Source organism: Sus scrofa, chromosome 4 (genome assembly GCF_054392235.1).
Source record: "Sus scrofa isolate SSC_HxYL_T2T_F1_AM1 chromosome 4, Sscrofa_HxYL_maternal_Yorkshire_Landrace_v2.0, whole genome shotgun sequence".
In the NCBI taxonomy this organism is placed as follows: Eukaryota; Metazoa; Chordata; class Mammalia; order Artiodactyla; family Suidae; genus Sus; species Sus scrofa.
The window spans coordinates 21154563-21179775 of record NC_139386.1 but is presented as its reverse complement, the minus strand read 5'-3'; the positions used below and the strand labels follow the sequence as shown (position 1 = coordinate 21179775).

Genomic DNA, 25213 nt, shown 5'->3' with positions numbered 1-25213 from the left:
AATATACTCCATTAGCAGTATTTTCTCTTAGCTTACCATGCACTTCTGTATCTGAAAAGAGAGTATTTTCTCAACTAAGAATATTATGGTCCACAGATGAGTTGATTAAATATGCCAATAATTTATTAGCCATAAACTACACTTATAAGACCACAGGCAATTTCATGAAAAAAAAAAAAATCTTAAATGAGGCCATGTTGAAAAAATGCATCTTAGAGAACACCAGAAAAATGGTATTAGAAACAATGAATACCAAGAAATTGATGAATGAGTGTGAAGTATATAAAGCCTAGTTATTCTGTTTGTCATTTTTAATGTTTCATATAATCAGCATAATAATCAATGTAGAAGATTTTTAATTTTTTTTCGGTTTTTTTTTTTGTGTTTTTTTAGTGCTACACCCACGGCGTATGGAGGTTCCCAGACTAGGAGTCTAATTGGAGCTGTAGCCACCGGCCTACGTCAGAGCCACAGCAATGCCAGATTCAAGCCGCATCTGCAACCTACACCACAGCTCACGGCAACACCAGATCCTTAACCCACTGAGTGAGGCCAGGGCTCGAACCCTCAACCTCATGGTTCCTAGTCAGATTCATTAACCACTGAGCCACGACAGGAACTTGGAAGATTTTAAAATTTTGTTTAGATGTAAATGGATATGTGCTTTTATTTTTAGACAGAATTTTATTTTTGAAAATGTTTTGTAACAGAACTATTTTGTAAATAAATATGTGTTTTATAAAAACATGTGTATTGATCAATAAGTAAATATTCCAAAAAGCATAATTCCCAAACAGGGACTCTGTATGCCATCTGAAAGAAGTGCAGCCTGTGGGGTACGGCAACCTCTTCTGATTTCTTCCCTGCTCTCTGGATGTGGTAGGTCAGCTTCATCTAAGGCATCATGGTGAGTCATTTAAAGTGAAGAATTGAGCATAATCATCTTCCTACCTCTCCAACGTTTAAAAGGAAGTGTCTTTCTTCTGGAATCATTTGATTTGGCGGTATCAAGGATTCTAGGACACGCAGTCACCTGAGAGTTATGGCTGATAAATGTCTTCATTGCCTCAAAGAAATGTTCCGGGGCTGTGAGGCTCTCCAGTGTTGCCTGAATTCCAAAGAGAACTACATGCCTTTGTGACTTTGAAGATTAATCTCTGTCACTCACAGTTCGTTGGCTTCCCCTGCTCATTTCTGCAATGTCTGCAGATGGTGCAGAGCTGTGTGCCAGAGTTATTTATCCACAAGTTCACTCCGCACATAGCTCCCTCTTGAAGCCATTCCAGGGAGAGTTAAATACCGAACCATTACGCAACTCTTCTGTCAACCATGGGTCTTCGCCGCTCCCATCCAAAAGGATGTCTCTGCAGTTATACGTGCTATTCCTGGAGGCGGCTGCTGCCATCTCTCAACTAAAGGCAACAGGGACTCTGCCTTCAAGACGTCTCTTAAACCATAAAAATAAACATTTTCAAAATACACATGAACAACTAACTTCTCATTTGTAAGCATTCTTACCATGTTTCCAATGCTGCCTATTGCTTCATTGCACTTTTCTTCTAGAACCCGAGTTATAGAATTCACCAGTCTTCCACCTTGTCATTCATTTACAAGTCAACAAATATTTTGACACTGAAGACCATAGCTTTAGGAGAAAGGTAGAAGGGAAAGTTGGACAAAGGAAGAGAGAAAAATAATAACTGTGGTAGTAAGTCCTTATCTTTCCATTAACACTATGAGGATTTTTATTATCCTAGGTTACATTTAAGGAAACTGAGAGTCAAAGAGATTAAATAACTTACACAAGTCACCTGCCTAATAATGATGGAAGTAGAATTCAGATCTAGACAATTTGCATTCAGAGCTTTCAGTAGTAACCACTAAGCTGTATCTCAACTGTAGTGGAAGGATAGGCGTAGAAGTAAAAGAAAAAGAAAGGGAAAAGAAACATGAGGAAAGGCCATGGGAAAGAGGGGAATAAAAGTAGGAAGAGGAGTGAAGCAGGATAAAGGGGGAAATGCAGGAGAAAGACTGAGGAAGAGAGAGACAGAGACAGATGTAGGATGAGTGATGGTCCCAGAAATTCTATAGTTCATGGTTTAGGTTATCTATGCCTTGACAAATCCTGGGTAAATTTAACAATTATTAAAATTGCTAACATCCTTTTTTCAATGGTCATCTTTTGTTTTTCATACTGTGAGTGTCAGCTACTGCTGATGTGCTACAGGAAACTTCAAATAGAACAAGAATACTGGCTTTCAAATCAGTAAAATTCAATTTCCTCTTCTGGAAATTTCAAAAAAAAAAATAACCCACCTCACATCTCATTGTAATTAAAATATTTTATGTAAAGCTTTGGAAATTACAAATCATTCTGACTGGTGTGAGGTGGTATCTCTATGTAGTTTTGATTTGCATTTCTCTAATAGTGATACAGAGCATTTTGTCATGTGTTTCAGAATGGCTATTGTTAATATGTCTACAAATAACAAATGCTGGAGAGGGTGTAGAGAAAAGGGAATCCTCTTACACTGCTGGTAGGAATGTAAATTGGTAAAACCACTATGGAAAACAGTATGAAGGTACCTCAGAAAATTAAATATAGAACTACCATATGATCCAGCAATCCCACTCCTGGGCATATACCTGGACAAAACTTTCATTCAAAAAGATACATGTGGAGTTCCCATTTTGGCATGGTGGAAATGAATCTGACTAGTATCCTTGAGGATGAGGGTTCAATACCTGGCCTTGCTCAGTGGGTTCAGGATACAGCATTGCCATGAGCTGTGGTATCAGTCACAGACGTGGCTCAGATCCTGCGTTCCTGTGGCTGTGGCATAGGCTGGCAGCTACAGCTCCAATTCGACCCCTAGAGCCTAGAAACTTCCATATGCCATAGGTATGGCCCTAAAAAAGCAAAAAAAAAAAAAAAAAAAGAAGAAGAAGGAAAGAAAGTTACATGCAACCCTATATTCATTGCAGCACTATAGCCAAGAAATGGAAACAACCCAAAGGTCCACTGACAGATGAGTGGATTAAGAAGATGTGGTACATATACGCAATGGAATACTACTCAGTCATGAAAAAGAACAAAATAATGTCATCTGCAGCAACATGAATGGAACTAGAGATTCTCATACTAGGTGAAGTAAATCAGAAAGAGAAAGATAAATACCATATAATATCACATATCTGGAATATAATATATGGCACAAATAAACCTATCTATAGTAAAGAAGCAAACTCATGGGTGTGGAGAACAGACATGTGGTTGCCAAGGTGGAAAAGGAGGGAGTGGGATGAACTGGGAGTTTGGGGTTGGTAGATGCAAACTATTGCATTTGGAATAGATAAGCAATGAGATCCTGCTGCATAGCACATGGAACTATATCCAATCACTTGTGATGGAACATGATAGAGGATAAAGTGAGAAAAAGAATGTACATATATGTATAACTGGGTCAATTTTCTGTACAGCAGAAATTGACAGGAGAATTCAAACTATAATTTAAAAACTGACAGAACAAAATCAACTATAATAAAAAAATTTTAATCATAAAAAAAAAGAAATTACAAATCAACTTCCTTTGCACCGTGTATCATCACTCTGGTCAAGAAACTAAAGCACAAAAAGGGAGAAGTGGACAAAAGTGGAAAAAGGAAGAGGAAGAAATAATAACAAATAGCCTCGCAGAAGCCGTGTAGAACAATGCCACCATGGAGAAATCAGGATATTTAAATTTTCTTCCTATCTTCTCCAAAGTGAAAGCAAGCATCGGCTGCTACTTCTAGACCTAGGCCTCCTAAACCCCAGGCAAGGGGTAAAATGTAAAGTAGCAGTTATGAGAATGGCCTCAGAGCAATACTGGGTTTAACTACCAGTCTACCATTTAGCTCATTATCCTCATTGCTCCTCAGATGCATCCTCTTCTTTGTGCTGAGCTCTGCTTTCCTTCACCTCTGGTTTCCAGCTAGATCTGGCAATTGGGAGGCATAGGCTCTCTCCTCTCCCCCATCCCTTGCAGCCAGACAAGACATCATTGGTTTGAGCAGTAAAAGACTTCCTCTCCTTAAGGTAAGAGCTCACATTCAGGAATCTCAGACAAGTTTTTGCTGTTTCAGTAACCCTGTGTCTAGAGTGGTAAAAGGATTCCAATCACTTTGGAATTCCCCATCTTTGGAGGCTTTGGAATTATTTTTTATTGGTTCCCTTAATCCTACCCTAAACCTCTGTAAATAGTTCTTTCATTAAACTGTCTTTGATTATCTTTTAGAATTTGCCATCAACTTCCATCAAGACTGTCCATCATAGGCACATACTTTCTGTGTGTTCTTAGATATTCCCTAGAATCATAAGCTCTGGTTTCACCATCCTTAAAACAGGGATATTTATTCAGAAGATATAAAAACTAAAAGAAAATACATGCCCTTTGATGCTTAACATCTTGTCTGGTATATAAACTTTAGTTGTTATTATTTACGGCTTACAAAGGAAATATGAGTGCATATGAAGTCAGATCTTAAACACAAGTTCCACCTCCCCATCGACATACGCACACCTTTCCTCTAGTAAGTTCTTTGCAGGATCCAGAATGTAAGTGATTACCTTATTTTCAAGTCCCTGGTAGTTTCTGACTCATTCCATTTCAAATAGGTTTAGAATTCTCCATTTGAGCATCTGAAACTCAGAGTATCAAGGAAGAAAGGCTTGAGGTTATGTGTGGTATGCGGTATGTGTGGAATCAGCCTGCCTAGAAGACAGAAAACTGGTCCCTCACACAACTCAGTAGAGGATAATCCAAGTCCTAGTGGATTATTCCAGAACTCAAGGAGCCCCAAAGCCATTTTTTTTTTTTTTTTTTTTTTTTTGGTCTCTTTAGGGCTGCACCCATGGTATGTGGAAGTTCCAGGCCAGGGGTCGAATCAGAGCCACAGCCAGCCACAGCCGCAGCTGCAGCAGCACAGGATCTGAGCCTCATCTGTGACCTACACCACAGCTCACGGCAATGCCAGATTCTTAACCCACTGAGCAAGGTCAGGGATCAAACCCACCTCTTCATGGATACTAGTTGGTTTCATTACCACTGAGCCATGATGGGAACTCCCCCAAAGCCATTCTTTCAATTTAAGGAATAAATCCTAACAGTATCCATTGGTCTAGGATACATTAGATACAGAAACTCCCCACTGCCCTATCATTGTTCTGTGTCTGGAGATTGCAAATAGTTTTCCTTTTCAGTGCCAACCTGGATCGATTGGCAGTGGTTGCCTGGAGTGCTGGCTGGAGAAAAAGTCTCAAGCCAAATGCAGGCTCAGCAGGAAAACTAAGTGTTGTAATTGATTAACAATGTCTGCTCTGGACATGGGGTGAGGGGGAGCAGTCCCATATTTTCCGCATATTTGCTGACCTTGCAGAAAAGTATTAAGAGATTTTCTGGAAGAGCGTAGAAAGGGATGATGGCTTTCCAGTGACTTTCATTGCTTTGTGCCTAATGATACTCTTCTTTGCACCCTTCTCATAGAGAACCTATTTCAAATGAAAGGTAATGACCGAGATTACAGACAGACTTTCTCATTTGGATCTTTCATTTTTATGTGCATTTGCATTCAGCAGTGAAATTATAACACGTATTTGGTATCTGTTGTAAGCATCTGGGGATGGTTTATATTAAATAGATTCAAGAAATAGAGCTCTCTACTGGACAGTGACTCAGTCAAAGATGTTCAACATAGCTCACTGAGATCATCTCATCAATGATATGTTCACGCAGCTAAAGGCAAATGTTTAAACATTTAGTTAATGCACCATATGTCTTAAATGTTTTAGTTCCATATGACATTTTTTAAAATCCATTTTAGTGGAAACCTGCCAAGTAAATTTACTTCTCTGGAAGATGATTATTCCATTCATCTGAAACTCAATCCTCCCGGACAATGAACACAATGAACTCTTCATTTGTAGGCTTCCAAATTCAAAGACAGGGCTGTCTTCATATCCTGCTGCCTGAGGTCTGGGGAGATGCCAGGCCAGGAGGCTCCATGTGATATGGCCTATATCCTGGGAGCCACGCAGCTTGCTGTAGGCAAAGAAGGCTCTGAGAGGAACCCCTTCTCCACCGTGGGGACCCCATGGGGTATAAAAGGGGGAAAAAAATAGAGGACTGATAAAAGGGACAAAATCAGAGAAATTAAAGAAGTGCCAGGGGGGACAAGAACAAAGGACAAAGGCAAATTAAGGATATTTATAACAGTATACAGTTATAACTTATTTTTCAGATCATACTCTCCTATGAGTTAAAAAAGATACAGAGACTAAAAATAACCATACAACTCTAAGGTTTAGGTACTATAGTTAGAAACACAAACTCTGATACCAGACACGTTAAAGTCTTGGCTCTACTAATTGCTAACTATGTCCCCGAGCAAGTTATTTGATCTCTCTGAGAGTAAATTCCTTACAGGATTGATTAAAATATTAAATGAGTACAGTGAGTGAGTATAAAAACTCAGATTTGAAAAAAATAACTTTAAGTGAATCCAACTTGATGTGTAAGCTGCTAGTCTGCCTATAGCAAAATACGTATTTTGTCACAATTTAGCACACTCCATTCTTATTCAGCTGTTTTTACAGGGCCAATTTAAAGTATAGCTTTCAGTCTTTATCCCATTCAAATCTTAGACTGTTTGGATAGGAATTCATTTTTTCTAAGGTTTCCCCTAATGCACCTCACCTCCTCTCTGAGGATGGACAAGTTTGTGCAGAGGAGTATTATATCAGGTCCTAATTTCTTTTTTTTTTTTAAAGCTATTCCTTTTTTTTTTTTTTTTTTTTTTTTTTTTTGTCTTTTTGCTATTTCTTTGGGCCGCTCCTGCGGCATATGAAGGTTCCCAGGCTAGGGGTCGAATCGGAGCTGTAGCCGCCGGCCTATGCCAGAGCCACAGCAACGCGGGATCTGAGCCGCGTCTGCAACCTACACCACACTCACGGCAACGCCGGATCGTTAACCCACTGAGCAAGGGCAGGGGTCGAACCTGCAACCTCATGGTTTCTAGTTGGATTCGTTAACCACTGCGCCACGACGGGAACTCCAGGTCCTAATTTCTAACCCTTGCTGGTTTGCAGTTGAGGTATCCCTTATGCTTGGCCATTGGCAAGCTGGCTTCTTTCCTTGCTCCTCTGTTCTGGCAAAGTTGGGTCCACCAAGCCCTGGGCATCCTGATTTGGTATCCATTCAAATAGGGCTGGTCCTGCCTGATCTTTGTGGTATCTTGCTGGCACTCTCGGCAAGTGCCTCTGTCAAAATGCCCTTGCATTCTTCGGCTTCCTTTTCTTGGTGCTAGACATTTTCTTGCACACCAGTCCTTTCTTCCGTTTTGTTGCCACCCTGAGAGTCTAAGGAACTCTCAACTACAATCACACCATAGTAGAATGCATAAGAGCCTGGGAGGCCACCTGTAGCTCCCCACCCATGCCCATCCCTTGATCATTGCTACTCCACACTTATTCTACCATATTAAGCACTGGATGTTGCCAATAATGGGATTTCTCTGAGAGAATGTCAATCTCCCCAATCTCTCCACAGTCAGTGAAGGAGGGATTCCGGACTAATTATAAAGCCTACACTGCTCTCTTTACCAATTGAGGAAGAGTGTATAGAGATAACCAAGAGAAAGAAGAAAAGGATGAAAAGGGGAAGCAACGTTAAAGTTCATCTAAATCACATATATTTTTAATTAAATTTTATTGGAGTATAGTTGACTTAAAATGTTGTGTTAGTTTCAGGTGTATAGTAAAATGAATCAGTTATACATACACGTATATCCATTCCTTTTTGGATTATCTTCCTATTTAGGTCACTATAGAGTATTGAGTAGATTTTCCTGTATTGTACAGTAGGTCCTTGTTACTCATCCATTTCATACATAGTAGTATGTTTATGTCAATCTCAACCTCCCAATTTATCCCTTCCCCCAGTGTTTTCTCTTTGGTAACCATAAGTTTGGTTTTGAAATCTTCGAGTCTATGTCTGTTTTGTGAATGAGTTCTTTTGTATCATTTTTATTAGATTCCATACATTGGTGATCCCTTATGACATTTGCTTTTCTCTGTTTGACTTATTTAGTATAGGTCCACACATGTTGCTAAAAATGGCATTCTTTTGTCCTTTTTTATGCCCGAGTAGTATTCCATTGTATATATGTCACATCTTTATCCATTCCTCTGTTAATGAACATTTAGTTTGCTTCCATGTCTTGGTTATTATAAATAGTGCTGCAGTGAATTTTGGGGTGCATGTATCTCTTTGAATTGTGATTTTCTCCAGATATATGCCCAGGAGTGGGACTGCTAGATCATATCGTAGTTCTACATTTAGTTTTTTACAGAATCTCCATACTGTTCTCCATAGTGACTGTGCCAATTCACATTCCCAGAAACAGTGTAGGAGGTTTCCCTTTTCTCCACACCCTCTCCAGCATTTACTGTTTGAAAACTTCTTGATGATGGCCATTCTGGCTGGTGTGATAATTCATTGTGGTTTTGATTCGCATATCTCTAAAAATCAGTGGTGTTGAGCATCTTTTCATGTGATGTTTGACCGTCTTTGGAGAAATCTGACATCGAAATCCTTGAGAGAACCAAAATCTTTCTTAGCAAAGGAAGGGCAATGCTATCAGCTGCAAGCTACATCATTAGTTCAGTGATTTGGGGTAGACTATTTAGGAGAAAGAAACTAGATTCCAAAGTCAGGCTGGAAAGACAACCCATAACTTGGTTACAAAGAAGTGAGCCGAAGGTTATGACATGGTGTCTGCTCTCACTCTCTGGTGACCTCTGTTTAGCCAGTGCTGCCTTTCGGCTTCCTGAGACCAGGCTGGGTGGTAATGAGGACTGGAGTTAGAGTGGCACCCTTCACTTTTTCTAGATTTTAAGCAAAAAAATCTGCTTAGTACCCTCTAGTGATTCAAGGTCATTTCAAGGCTTATCTGTTCCCTCTAAAAGCTTTGTCAGCTATCACTGATTAAACTCTGTGGAAAAGAAAGAGGGATCAAAAGAGAGTCAGACAGACCTTAGTTCCTACTTTCTTTGAAGGGAGGGGCAACCCAAGATAAAGGTAAAGATACTTTGTGAAGGGCGGTTGAGTGTGGATTTACTAACAAGAGAGTTTAGCAGGGAGTATTTTGAACATATTTACCTAATGTATCCTCTTTTCCCTTAAACCCTTAATTATTCCTTGTTTTCCTGTCACCCTTGAGACATTCAATATTTCAAGAGGAAGGTAGAGTATCCTAGATCAAATAAATCACTGCTTGGCTTTGAGTTTTAAAATATAGATTTGTTGTTGTTTGCTATAGGACAATAGGCTATAGACAAGTGCCTTTAATGTGTAGATTCTATGATTTTGATGAGGTGTTTTCTTTAAACTCCAAAAGTGGAGATTTATCAATCAAGAGCCAAAGTTAGAAAGCCGGGAGCCCAGGGTTTGAGCATAAACTTAAGGATGGAGGGGAGAGGATTGGACTGAAGGGCAATTTCTCTCACTGGAGTTGAAATGAAAAATGAGCAGATAGAACCTGAAAATGAGTGAAGAAAATTTGGAGGACAGATAATAAGGGAACTCATTCCCCTGTTCCTCTGAGGTCAATGTCAGGGCAAGGGATCTAAAAGCTTATAGTAGTCAGAGGATACAAAGTAACATGCTTATTCCTTCACTTCCCAGGGCTCACCCTTTTGCAGGTGACCTGTCTCTGTAAGGCAGCTAGACTAACATAGTGTCTAGATGTTGCAGTAGAAATGACCTGGGAAAACACCAGTTGGAAGTGCTTGAGAGACTATTCTGCCCCCCTCTATCCACAATCCCCCTCCCCTTCCCAAGGTCTGGGGGGGCAGGATCTGAAGTTCCTAGGAGTCCTAGGGATAGGACAGGAGTTACAGCCAAGCCCCCAAGGGCCCACAGCCCCAGGAACTGCTAAGGTGAGGCCATGCCCACCATGGGGGGGACCCACGAGGCCCTAACTGTGATGTGCAAACAAGTTACTCCATTGCAGACACTTCAGCAATGGACACAGCACAAGTTCCTTCCCCGGAGAAAACCAGAAGGACCTCATGCCTCCTCGAAAAGAAGTGTCCCTCTGCTCCCAAGTGCCATCTTGGAAAAGCAGAGAGAAAAAGGTAACTAACCAAACAGTTTGCTTTAAACCACAAAGTCAAGAACCAATAATTGGCAAGACAAAGTGTTCTTCCCATCAGTAGGGTAGGAGAGCAAGAGGTAGTCGTAGAAAATAAATTGAATTATGGGAGATAAAGGATTTGGCAGAACGGCTGGTTTTTATGTTTGTCGTTAGTGTATGTGTTAGTCTGCTTGGGCTGCCATAGCAGAATACCATCAGCTGAGTGGCTTAAACAACAGAAATTGGTTTTCTTACAATTCCGGAGGCTTGAAGGTCAAAGTACCAGCAGGGTTAGTTTCTGGTGAGACCCATCTTCCTGGACTGCAGACAGTGTTGTCTCACTGTGTCCTCAAAGAGGCTTTTCTCCATGTGAGCAGAGAGTGAACACTGGTGTCTATTCTTATAGGGACAGACACCATCCCTATCAGATTAAGGCTCTGCCCTTATGACCCCATTTATCCAAGTACCTCCTTAAAAGTTCTGTCTCCAATAGAGTTTTATTGGAAGTTAGAGCTTCATCATGGGAATGGGGGCTGGGGGTAAAAGTGTAAGTGTAAGTCTCTAACAGCATAAAACTAAAGTTGTGGCATAAAAATGTTGTTTACATTATACAAATAAAGACCTTAGTCTCACCCCTGGACTTAATAAGTGTTTAACAAGAGGGAACTGCAATAATAATATTATCAGCATATTATATTAATGAGCTAATTTATAACATGCACCAGGCATTGTTTTACCTACTTTACACCTCGCTGCTGTATTTAGTACAACAGTCTTACAAGATATATCCTAGTGCTCTATGTCTTTATTCCTGTCAATTCTCCTGGAAAAATAGCCTCTTCACCCCATACTTGACTCTCAGCCACTGATAATCCACAGAGGGGATCCTCTTTGGAACACTAGTTTAATTGGAGACCATAGTGTTTCAGCTCTTTTCCTCCCCACTTTCTTTAACTGCTATGGTGATGTCATCAGTCACTCCTGAGGCTAAAACTGTCAATCATGCTATTGGTACCCACTGAAGACATCATGGAAGCTACCTTTATCTGGCACTGCTGCTAATGCTGCTGCCACTGAGGATATATATGGAGCAACAAGGTCACTGAAGCAGCCACCACTAATGACCACAGCCAGCCGTGTCACTGTCACCACCAAAGCTACTATAACTACACATTATTCAAATAATGCCACTTTGCCAACACCCAACTCAACATCCCTTCAGATTGAATCACCGCTGCAGATTTATTCATTGAGTCCTACTGCACTATGCCCAGAATCACCTATCCCTTCCAAACTTCCACATCTTTCCTTCTCTCTAATCTACCCATCATCAGTGCTTATGTTGATATTTCTGATTGTTATCATCAGCTTGGGCTCAACACACAGTACAACGTAGAGAACTCTGCCCAATATTCTGTGATAATCTATGTGGGAAAAGAATCTGGAAGAGAATGGATGTGTGTATATGTATAACTGAATCACTTTGTTGTAAGCAGAAATTATCACAGCCTTGTAAACCAACTATACTCCAAAAATCTTTAAAATAGAGACATCCTTCTCTCAAGTCTATTCATCTTAAGTACCCTAGTACTTATGTTGTTATTTCTGAATGTTATGTTGCAGACAGCTTTGGTTCAACATACAGTTAACAAAGCGAATGGAGACACATAAAATAGGATAAGAAAAATAGTACTCAAAATGGACTAGCCATTAGGACTAAGATTGAAGATGCAAAAGTTAAATAAAAAATAATTTTGGATGAAATGATATGCTGTAAGTAGTATCGCCCGGCACCACAAGTGTTCTTCTGAGAACTTAATCCCAAAGCACATCATTCCTTTTGTGTCCAGAAGTCAGTTGCTAAGTACTCAATACCTCTACAGATTTTCTTTGCCATGTAAGAAAAATATGCTTCAAATATTAAGAGAAACTAATTTTATTCATAGAGTTCACTACCTCTCTTTTTTGAGCCTTATTTGATATGAAGCTGCCATTCTTCTCTGGACATACCAAGCCCTGAACTTAAAGAGAGAAATAAATCTGCAGCTCATGGTCCCACAGATACTATTTTGGAGAGATGCCATTTGATGCCTCCTAGATAAAGCAATCAACCTGGAAAGGAATGAGGAGCCCATATACTAAAAAGTGACATATAATTATGACCATACCTATTAAGTGACTAAACCAGCCAGAGTCCAATTACATCTTTGCAACATACAATGAAATACCTCTTAAGCAGTTCTTCCACAGAGAAATAAACCTGTCATACAAGAAAAATTTGCTGTACATCAAGGCTATGTATTGAGGAAGTAATATTGTTGTCAGGGTCGTGCTAGCTGTAATTCAATGTGCAATTAAGGGAAATTAGAGGCAGTCCTCATTACCTATATTTTATACTTTGTTTATTGTGCTGCAAATTCTGTAGTGGAACCACTGACTTGTAGCAACAATAGCTCACTTAGTGTAAAATGAGAATGTTAACAAAGGATGTTTGATGGCTGAGGGGCAGAGTACAGCAATTCACATTTCTTGCCATGTGTCCCATCTCCAAAACCAGATATTTAGATTGAGTTGAGCATGAAGTAGCCATGGGCAGAGCCAGTATGGCATGTCTGAAATTCTTCTTGAGGTTCAAAAAATAGGGAAAAAAATTAAGACAGAAAATATAAGGAAGTTGATGATATTTAGACCAAAATCAAATTTCCAATCAATAAATTCACAAAGACCCTAGAAAAAGAGCATACAAAAATAAAGGAGACATCCCTGTTGGACCAAAACTCAACAAGAAGGAAATGCTGGTCTCTAAAGATCACTTCTGAAGGCTAACGGTTCCCTCAGGGAATACTTAAGGAAAATTCTGTAAATTGTGAAGTCTTACATAACCTTTCTCAAAACCTCACAGGTGCATAGAAGCATTATTTCTACAAACTTCCACTGTTTAATTACAGGCACATAACAGAAACTGGGGCTATAAAAAGATGAATTGTAGGGTAATAGCATAAGATTCAGGCAGGCACCATATTGGGAAACTTGGGCTTGAGGGGAAGGAGAGTGAATTGGTTCCACGAAGTGCTGGTTCATAAATTGGCCCCTAAATATGAAAAGCAAGGAGAAACTGAAGAAAGAAGCAAGGAGAAACTGAAGAAAGAAGCAGGCCACTCCAAATTGGTAGGAGGCAGTTTTAATAAGCGAGAGAACTCATAGACAAGGCTTGTCCTGGGCACCACAAATGAATAAATGTCTACACTTGCACCTGCCCACCAGAATCTTAGAAGTTCATATAGAGATCTTAACTGGGTTCAGTCACCTATACCATCCATATGGTTGTGACGACACCTTACTCTCTTAAGGCTACATCCTTGGAACAGCTCCCACTGTGGGAATTGTGGGCAGAACATACATTCCAAGATTGGAGGAGCTGGTGATGGACCTCAGATTGCCCACATCCAATTCCAGCGTCAACTAGTTGGCATGTCCCCTTGATGCCTTCTTCCAACATGGATGCAGGTAGTCATTTTAGCCTGCCTCCTGGGTATTGGACCATAAACCCTGACAGAGAATGAGTGTTGGATTTCCAAAGAATGAAACAATGCATGGCTTCCTATAACCTCATTTAGACCTAGAAGCGGGATTCCAGGATGGGCAGCAGAAAAATGGCACAACACAGGCTTTGGAAATCCTCTCCAAGAAATAAAAGTACAGGATTACTTGTGGGTGGAGTCTCTGCATCTGAGAAGATGGGACTTTTCCCTCCCTGGCATCTTGAGTGCTAACTCTCTCCAAACAAATCAAGTATTTGCATACGTGGTGCTAATTATCTCTGCAATCATACTACAGTTAACGTCATTTTCTCTCAAGAAAAATTAAGAATGGCCCGATGCCATTGGAATACTGCTTGCTCTTTCACTTAGAAACTCTTCCAAAATGGGCGCCTGGAGTCTGAGGTCAGGCAACCCTGCGTTCATGCTTAGTGAACGCACAGAGGTGTGTGGGATGGAAGGACAATGGGGAGGACTGGGAAGGAGGCAAGGCAAAAAGAAAGTGCCTACATCACTTGCCAGGATTCTCAAGGAGAGAAGGTTGTGCTTCTGAGCAATTAGAGGCATCCTTCGAAGTCAGAACACTGCCAAGCTGGGGAAGCAGAGCTATTTAAGATTCTGCTTTTCTTCCATGAGGAGAAAAGAGACAACCTCATCCTTAACCCTTCCCAGACTTCACAGAAATAGTTACAAAATAACAATTTTAAAATGCTACATTTTCAGGCTACTTGTATTCTCCTCTTTCAAAAGTAGGTTTACATGACTGGAAAATGTTTTCCTGCAAGTAGGTCAATGTCTGCTCTTAATTGGGTTTTTGATTCAGGGGGCACTATGAGGGGGAAGTGGTGTCTAAGTCCACTGGAAGGACTGAGTTGACCAAAGTTTCAGTACTTTTGTTCCATCTCCTATCTACACTCTTTGTGAAAATTACTTAGAAAATATTTTCTGTAAATGTTATTCTGTTTTTTTTTTTCTTTCTTTTTTTTTTTTGGCCATACCCATGGCATATGGAAGTTCCAAGGCTAGGGAATCAAATAGGAGCTACACCTGTGCTAGCCTACACCACAGCTCACAGCAACCCTGGACCCTTAACCCACTGAGTAAGGCCAGGGATCAAACTCGCATTCTCATGGATACTAGTTGGGTTCTTAACCCACTGAGCCACATCAGGAACTCCTGTAAACATTTTTCTTAAGTCTTTTCTCAATAGCCCCACTAAGTGTGGCATACTGCCAGATGCTGCCTGAACTCAGTTCCACCACTATTAAGTTATATGCCCTTAGCCACATTATTTAATCCTTTGTGCCTCGGGTTTCTTCATCTTTAAAGTTAACAATAATGTTCTTTACCGTATAGGCTTGCTGGGAATAATAAATTATTTAAACCATGTAAATGACTTGGAATTATGCCTGGTATGTAGAAAGGTGCTCATTACACATTAGTTATTGTTTGGAGCACAGAGAAATGAGTGATTAATTCTATCTATGTTCACCAGAGAAGATTTTACCAATGAGTTACCAATAGAATCATGCCTGGAACATTAAACTAAAGTGTATCTGACAAAGAAGACAGGAAAGTGCATTCATGGCGGGAAGAACTGCAAGGGTGAAGATGTGGAGGATTAATCAGCAGAGTGTATTCAGAAGTCACAAGAATTTTCAAAGAAAAAAATCATGACTTCCAGTCCCCCAACCTTGCCTAAATTCTAACCACTTTTCTCAAACTTTTAACTTAGGAGGATGTGGCAGGTAATATTTTCTAATGATGACTGCAATACCTACCATCCTACCTGCTCACTTTAAGATATGACCTTAAAATCCCCTTCATCAAGTGATGACATCTATGTCTCCTCCACTATAAGCCTGAGTAGAGCTTAGTTATTGCCTCAATCAATGTGGCAGGACAGAGTGATCTCCAAGGATAGATCAAAAATATCATGCACTGCTGCTGTCTTGGAACTCTCATCTTGGAAACCAGCCACCATGTAGTAAGGAGACCCAAACTAGTCCATGCCAAGAGACCACATGGAGAGGAGATTATGGGTAAATGCTCCAGCCAACAGCCCAGCTGAGGTCTTTGTCAACAGCCAGCATCAACCCCCAAAGATATGTTAAGATGCCGTCAGATGATTCCAGCTTCCATCTATCACATTACTCTCAGTCTTCAGGTCTTCCCAACTGAGGTACCAGATATAACGGAGCAGAGACAAATCACCCCTGCTTTGCCGTGTCCTAATTCCTGCCCCAGAGTCTGTGAGAAAAAAGAAAGGTTGTCTTATGCCCTAAGTTCTGGGGTGGTTTGTTACTCAGTAGTAGTAGCTAGAGCAGGAGATATTTTTTCTCTTGCTGTGAGGACAGATGTTGCCTCACATGGCAACATTCATGGTTAGTTATCACTCTAAGGGGTCTAAGGGGTCACCTCCACCTAAGAGCCACGTGAGAAGCAAGTAAAGGCATTGTAAACATTCCGGGAATAAGAGGCTTATCAACGTTCTAAGGTCAGGATCTCAAGCCTAAGACGAGGGCAGGGAAAGAAGGAAGGGATGGGCTACACAGTCAGCCCTTAATGGCCTTCCCTCTGTCTGCTACTCTCTTCATTTCACTGCCTTATATTTATACTGCTTCTTCTAACATCTTATTATCCCAGTTTTAATAATCATCCTGAAAACGTGTTCTCTTTTAAAAAGTGTTCTGAGTCCATCCCTTTTGCATAATGTTCTTCTTCCTGGAAATACACCCTCTTGGTGCTTGTCCCAAAGATGCTTAAGATCCTCACTCAGTGGAAAGTAAGGAAAGTGATAGATCTAACTGCTTATTCTGTGCAGTTCCATGCCACAGAGAACAAGTGGGAGTGGGTGCTCACTCATATATGCTGACGAAGTAGATGCTTAAGACACTGATCTTTTTGAATTAATGTGTTGTCTTTCGTGTCACCCACGCCTCTAACTGGTCCAGACCACAAGTTTCACAGTAAAGCACAGTTAAGAGAGAAGGACTGTGGAGACGTCAAAGGCTGGCCAAGCTACAGTTTGGAGACCAGACTTGGTGTAATCTGATGCTTCCAGAGGAAACCTCAGTGTTCCGGAGAAAGAGGTGCCATGAGGAGCAGGGATCTTGTTTGGCCTCAGCGGTCTTCTGGGGGAGCCCTTTGTGCTTTATCACAGCTGGAGCACAGATGCTGGCCAGAGAGCTAATTTCTTGACAGAGTCTGGATTTGGAAATCCCTGTATTTCACAGCTGTGCCCATCAGCTGCCTTAGCCAACCTTTTTCTTTTGGGGCAAAAACAACTGGACTTCTGGTCGAAACCTGCAGACTCAACAAAGACAAGATCTTGTCTGTTTAGCTCCAGCATACAAACATTCCCTGGGGGATTATTTGAGACATGTTTGCAGAAGGGTCTTGACTCTTAGCCAGACTGAATAACTTGTGCTAACTCAAAGTATGCCTAATAATCTTGCAACTCTTTTCTCTCTCATCATCACTATTGGCAGGAGAAGGCTCTGATAAGAAAGGAGCACTGGTTTACTACTATCCCTGTCACTATAAAAACAGCCATGGTCCCTACCCTCTAAGTACTTAATCTCATATTAAATTCCTTGAGTTGACTGACAATCTTTGATGGACATAGCAAGAAGGGGTGGAAATTTTTTTTGTTTTTTGTTTTATTTTATTTTATTTTTTAGGGCCACACCTGTGGCATATGGAAGTTCCCAGGCTAGGGGTCGAATTGGAGCTGCAGCTGCTGGCCTATACCACAGCCACAACAACACAGGACCCAAGCTGCATCTGCGACCTACACCACCACTCATGGCAATGCTGGATCCTTAACCCACTGAGTAAGTTCAGGGATCAAGCCTGCATCCTCATGGATACTAGTCAGGTTCATTACCACTGAGCCACAATGGGAACTCCATGGGGCAGAAGGTTTTAATCAATATCTTTTTGTGTCTATTGAGAAACCACCTGAATTATAAATGAAGATGCAATGATCCCTGAAGGATATAGGAGAAATGGAAATATCAGCAATAAGATATTAAAGATATTCTTTCTAAATTCTAGGGAGAGGATGGCACAGGTTGCCTTGATCTGTGTATAAGAAGATGTGGTAATTTTTATGGGACTGATCTAAAAGCAGAGTGACTAGTCATCTCAATTTGTCCAAGACTTTCCCCCTGTTAGCAAGGAAAGTCCTACATCCTGGGAGATTCCTCAGTTCTGGCCAAATCCAGACACTCGTTCACCCTATGAATCAGAAGACTCCTCTGGAAAAAAAAAAATCAGTGCCCTGCCCTGCCAGCCCTTTTCTATTAAAAGGCAAAAATTCCTAAAGGGCTAGACATTAGCATCAGGGTACAGATTACCTTATCAAATCTGCACTCTTCTTTTTAGCAAGTCAACAGCTGTTTATTGAGCACCTAATACCCTCCAAGCACAGGATGGGTTACTAGAGATATGATGATAAATAAGCCACTGTGCCTAACCTTAAAGTGCTTAATGGGTGAGAAGGACAAATAAATGGGTGCTGACAGCAAAACGTGCTAGTTCCACACTACCCTTATAGACACAGTAATAGTGGGATGCACAGGAGGGCAACTCCTGTCCTGGGGGAAACAGCAGGGGTCTAAATGAGGTGACAGCTGAGCTGTGAAACTGAACTGAATTAATGAGGCAAAAGGTAAAGGTGAGAGAGGGATATTCTGAGAGGAAACAGTGTGGGACAATGCCTCCTGGGAAAAAGAGATCTTTGTTTTTCCCATAAATGAATCACAAAGGAATACGACCAAAGCAAAGACTGGTTTTCTTGGCCTGGGATAGAATTCAGGGAAATATTTCTTCTCAGTTTAGTCTGGGATCAGCCTTTTTCATAATTTTTTAAATTAGAAAAAAAAAATGTTAAATGCACTATGAATATGATTTCTTGCTTTTCTTTTTAAAACACCAATTCTGCCCTCGAAAGAAAGACCAAGAGAGAGCATGTGCCATTCTCCTTCCAACTTCTCGGTATTTGCCTTTGTTTCGGTGACAAAGCAACACAAACCCAGGCAGCAACTCATCATTGCCACCTACCCCCACGGTCATCTCCACCGACCTCCTCAGTATGGGAACTGATCTCTGAGGTCAGATCATGAGTTAAGTCTCTGTTGAGTGAATACATTTGACCATTTGTGTTTCGTTTATCAGAGCATTTCTTCTTGTGGATTCCGCCCCCCACCGAACTCCTAGTATTTTAAAAGTATAGTGGCATCATAAAGAAATCAATGCTGAAAATTAGAAAAAAAAAACTGAAATAGCAAATACTAAGAATGAAAACTTTTCTTAATATTTTTATTATTAAAGAAACACATTTTGGGAAATTTTCATATAGTAAAAATATGAATTAAATACCACATCTCTCTTCCCTGCTGCCCCAAACACTCTAGAGGTGCCTACAGCTGATAGTTTCTCCATATATCTTTTCAGATATTTTCTACACATACATAAGCAAAAATGGATGGGTGGATAGATATTTTAAATGCCCATCATATTAATAATGTTGTTATATAATTAGCATTTTTCATTTAGTGTTTTCCTGACATTTTGTCTATGTTAGATATATCAGTCAGGTTTTGCTGCAGTAATGCTATATAACAACCTCAAAAGCCCTGTGGCTTAGAACAAATATTTATTTATTGCTTATATGATATAAGAGTAGTGGATTGGGCGTGGTTAGGGGGCTTGGATTGCCTTAGCTGGGTTCATCTGGCTCTGCTCCAATCAGTTTCTCACTCTGGAACACAAACTGATAAAGTAGCCACTATGAGGCATTATGCTCATGTAATTTCAGCCCTGGGGCTAAAGTGTCCCAGTCAAGCTAGGCAGTCATGGTTTAGAATGTGTCAAGTATCATGGTCACGCACATCCCTTAGGCAAGGCATGTTAAATGACCAAGCGTGAAAACAATGGGGAAAAGAAACATAGCTAAGGAGAGAAGGAATTGAATAAAGAAACAATGCCATGTACCATTTGGTACCTACCCCATTCTTCAGAAAGCCTGCATAGAATTCTACCAAGATATAGAGATTGTAAACTCTAATTTTATTTTTTCATTATTTTGCCATCAATGTATTACAAAATCACACATATCCTTTAAATACATATTCTTAACCATTTGTTGCAACACATCAGTAGATGTGGAATTACTGGGACAAATGGTATGTGAGTTTAATTTTTGAGATTACTTCTAAATTGCCCTCCAAATTAGAGTATCAATCTACACTTCCACTTCCCAAGGTGAATGAGACTACATATTTCCACAATCCTCCCGCAAACTCTCTGTATGATCAAACTTGTAACTCAAAAGGCAAAACATTGATGCTTTAAATTGCATTTCTTTCATTAATGATGCAGCATTTTTAAGTGTGCCCTAAATTTGGAGATGATTCTATCATAGCTGTAGACTTCAGATCAACCTAGCTCTCCTGGAAAATACCCTAATTATATTAATACCAATCCCCCCCACCCATCATGCAATGACAAGTTTCTCTGTACCTTTGGTTTCATGCTGGAGGAAAGCAGGGTAAGTCAGTTTGCTCTACAACAGGGAAAGTAAAAGGTTTTCAACAGGAGAACCAAGTCCTAAAATTTGACTGTGGCTATGTTTAGCAACATGGTGAGGAAGACTGTGCACTGAGAACAGGCTCCGCAGGGAAGAGTGAGGTGATCCATTAGTGATGTCTGCCATGGACTTGAGAATGGCAGGTGGCAACACATATAGCATTTCTTTCCCAGCACTGCCCTTGAAGCTGCTAGAACTTTGCCAGCATTTTAATCTTCTCCTTTACCATTTCATTTATCTCCAGTCACCGAAGGTAAGTATTGAGCAAATATTTTGTAAAAAAAAAAAAAAAAAAAAAAACTGTAAAAAAGATTACTTAGGCTGTTTCCCATGCCTGTATTACATGTCTGGATCTTATGATGCTTTTAAGAAAATGTCATGGACAATGATTTTGAAAAGAGACACAGTAAATATTTTGGTGATTTTTTGGCATGGGCTTTGGCCTTTTTATCTTTGCTGAGCTAAGTGGCTTAGGCTTTTAAGGAGACTTTTACCATCAGAGTAATATTATTTTTGATAACTCACATCCTGATGATATTTGAAAGATGGTTAATTGTTGTGGGGGGCGTGGTTTGAATACAGTGTCAAAGTAAATCGTAATAGGATTCTTTGGTTGGGCTCAAGGTTAAAGGCAACCACATTTTCCACCAACAGAGCAACATAATCACTCTTTTTCCCACAGATAACTATGGTCTTCCTGTCAGCCTACAGGAATTCCATTCCCTTTCCCCCAGTGTAACCGGACTCCCTGCCACAGACAAACAACACTCTCCTCCTTTGCTTTGCCACAAGGCAATCAGTCATTGCTACCCTGGGCCCATCCCCAGTGCTGCAGTAACCACAGAAACCACACCAAGCTTGGACTGATCACGTGGTTATGGACACAATCATCATTTTTAACACAGAAAGATGAAGTCACTCCATCTTCTCTCTGATGAAAATAAAACATTGAAATGCAATATTGGAAACAAACACACGTTCTCCCAATGGAGAAGTGTAAACTGTGGAAACAAGACCCCATTCCGGGTTCCCGAATAAAGGAAAGGGGAGCCCATGGGGCAAATTCCTGAGGCACCATTAGAAACAGGAGTACACCAGTCTCAGAGGAGATATCAGGGAAGTGACACTGCAGGGGTAAAGGAGATGGCCAACTGCAGGACAATTAGGCATGTGCTCCCAGAAGACAGAAAGAAGATGCCACCTGAGCTGCATAAAAGGTGGGGACCCCAAAGGAAGAGAAGTAGTGAATTCCGAGGCACTGAAAAATAACTAAGCAGAGAAAAGCTTGACTTTAAAGTGGCTTTTTTTTCTTTTTCTGGTGCCTGAACAGTAATCTTCCAAGGAGAATAGCACAAGCCCCTTCCCAATAGACTTTTAAGCTTCCGCTGTGAAAAGGCTATTCTTGGCTCACAGACTCTGCTGATTTATTCTCACCTTGAGGCAGCCCTGTAACCTTGCTTCCTACCTCAGCTTCCCAGTCAGCCAAGTGGGACATCCTACTTGCAATCTGCTTCATTTGCTAAGATGTCATGAAGATTAATTAAGAACATTAATACACTAAGCGTTCCTTGGACTGGTCAGGGAGAAAGTGTGATTAGAATCATTATTGCTATGGATTACTAGGTAGAATGCTGTCAGGATGATTCCACAGGAGATGGTTGCAGGGACAATAGTCGCAAGTAGAAAAACAGACCAAATGGTGATCATTGGATGGTTTCAAATGCCTCTGGCCCCAAAATGCTTCTTCTATATTCTTGCCCAGGGACTTTAAATTCCCATGAATATGCTAATAGAATGGAGAGTGCAATGGACTTGGAGTGAGAAAGCCTGCATTTCAGAGTGTCTTTGCCACTTATTAGCTGAGCAGATTTGTGCCTACTTAATTGTCCTGCATCTCAGTTTCCTCATCTGTAAAGGAGATGTATTGACACCTCCGATGTTGATGTGCCCCATGGTGCATCTAAGAAGTGTAAGTGAAATGTGAATAGTTCTGAAAATTGGCCCAACCATGCAAAGATGAAATATTATCATCTCTAAGAAAAAAATGATTTAGCCATTATAGGCTATTTATCCCTTTCTACAAATTAGTTTATGAGAGTGCTGCAGTAACCACAGAAACCACACCAAGCTTGGACTGATCACGTGGTTATGGACACAATCACCCACCAACACATGTACATCTAAGACAGATGAGTTGTGACTCTGGAAGGGGATCAGAAACGTTGATATGGTTGTAAAACTGGGGGCTTCAGTTGGCCAGGGATCTATATGGGGGTGCCAGGGTACCAGTGAGAAGTCAGAGATACACCAAACATCAACTGTACCTCTTACTCTTTCCTGATGTTAAGCCTCCTGACAGGGATGAAGGGCAAAGTTGTAATGTCTTTAAATTTTCCTATTTTAAAATGTTAGGCCTGGAAAGGAATTGGAGATCACTGTAGTTCAATTCTTTTTCATAAAATAGAAAACTAAGCTTCAGCCTTGCTCTGAAAACCTCTTTGATCTTCCTGATGCTTAGACCAGGGTTATTTCCATGACACACTATCTCCAATATGCCACTAGTTATTAAATGCTCTAGTGCAGTTGCATTGAATCCATCCTCATACTCACATCCTCCATGCCAAACCCACCACCTCTTCCCAGGTCCAGACCTCCAACCTTACAAGTTTGGGCTAATACAACAGTCTCATATTCTACCTTGCTCAAATTTCCTTTCAGACCCTCAAACTTCTCCAAATACCACTCTCAGATTAACCTTCTAAAAATGTCCACTGAACAATGCCTCCTCTGCTCAAAACACACCAACAGCTATTGTGTTCAGAAGAAGAGCAAAGTCTGCCTACCCTATCTGAGTTACAGAATACTCTCTGTTCCGGAGGGCGGTTGACACTGTGTGCCATTGCCCCTAGTGCTCAAGTTCTAGAAAGGGATTGACAAAAATGATAAATGCACCACTTCCCTGGGTTTGCTGTTCATCTTTAAAAAAAAATCCAATTACAGTTTGCAATTGCATTTGGTGAAACATAATGAGCTCTCTTTGGAGTTGCCTTATTCAGATCAAATTACTTCTTGGTAATTTAAAGCACATTACATTTCCCAGATACCTCTCAATACACCCACACTGTTCAAGGCCCTGTGTATCTATTACACAAACATTGGCCAGTCAACTCTGGGTGCGTTCATAACCAAAGGATCATTTTGTGGTTTCCCACTGACAAGTCACTCTTCATCTCCCTCAAGCAGAGAGGTCAAAAGTCATATAACTCTTAAGGAGCAAGTCATTTCCCAAAGGTTGAAAATGGGGCATTTAGGGAAGATTTCTTCTAAAAAAAGTTATGGCAAGAGGTCTAGATACCTGTGTATGAACAATCCACATTATTACCCAGTGAAATTTCTTGGTCATTTACTCTCACGTATTGACATAAATGACACAGAGCCAAAGGATGACTTAAAAAAAAAATGACAAGCTCTCAAAATATCAACCAAATCTCTCATTTTCTAAAACATTTCATTCAAACCAAAAAAAGGGCAAAGAGAAAAATAGGTGTGATCAAAAGTTATGACAGTAAGAGAGAAGAACCGAAACTTATAATAGCATGTTGTCCCCTCATTTCTTCCAGAAAGTTCAGCACATAAAACGTCAATAGATCTGAGTATCATTAAAATTTTCTCTACTAATTCTGACAGGCCAGAAAGGTCATCAAAGAGTTTTTAAAGTGCAGCATGACCTGGTTTTTCTGCAGTATCAGTGAACCAGGAGTCTCATAAAGGTATATTTTCCTCCTTCGAAACAATAGCCTTTAAAATCTTTTGTTCTTGACATTTGTATCTTCATTTCAGAGGCTGTGTACTATTGAACTATATCAACTCTTATATTTATCTTCTGACGACTTTTCTAGTTTTAAGTAAGAATCTGTGGTTTAAATGGTCTTCAGAAAACAGAATCAATTTCCTCTCAACTGCTAGAATCATATTCATGTGCTTTCTTACAGATAATCACAATATTTGATTATGAATGGATCTTTTCAGTGGTGGGAGCATCCCTCACTGGACAGTGGTCCTTTAAGAGAAGATTTTTTTATTCAAAATTAAATTTGTGCATTTTCTGTTTACTGAAAAGAAAGCAAACATTAAGTTAGGAATACAAGAAGGTGGAAAGCCACAGTAAGATGACTCCCAGCAATGGAAAAATAGATTTTCTTCTGAGAGTTAGATTGCAAAATAACTGTTGGTCAGAAAGAGTTATGTAGAGACACTTGATTGAGGCAGGATAGCTTCTAAGCTAACAGAACTTTGAGGTGACCTATTTGAATGTACTATCATAACTTTGAGATTATGTCAATCTTGGTGTCGGGGATGGAGAAAGGAGGAAAGTCGATTAATTACAAAAAAGAACAAAAAAAGGAAATCATTAAGGCCAATATTGGCAGTGCCTAGCCAAGCACTAACCAGAGAAAACAGCCCTGGCTACTGGACTCTTGAGTAATCTAGTCTATAGGGTAATATAATTCTAATATGTAGCTGGATAGAAACAATAGATTTTAAGTAGACCCCAGTTTTAACTTATTTATGATGGAACAGAGGACCCAATTCAGTATAGCTGAATGGTTTATGACATTTATATTCTCTGGCTCCCTCATCCAGGACCACCATTCAAACCCAATGCCATCTCACTTTTAACCAGCTAAGGACTGTTTCACCTTCAGGTTTTAGATTGGAAATCATTTCCTTCCGGAAAGACTTCTCCAACACACCTAATCTAGACTTGACACCTCCTGTATAGTTTTGAATTACATCCTGCACTTCCTTTAAGAGAGCCCTTCTTATCCAGGATATTATCAATGCTCCTCAGTAGATAAATATCCCTGTAAGATTTCTATATGAGGGAACAGCTGTTTCTTTTGTC

The 25213-nt window shown here is 40.3% G+C and overlaps 1 protein-coding gene across 2 annotated transcripts in view; it reads right to left on the bottom strand.

Annotated features, from left to right (window-relative positions):
• LOC110260233 (uncharacterized) overlaps positions 1–25213 on the bottom strand; it is a 748649-nt gene that overhangs the window by 661663 nt on the left and 61773 nt on the right. The window lies entirely within an intron of this gene.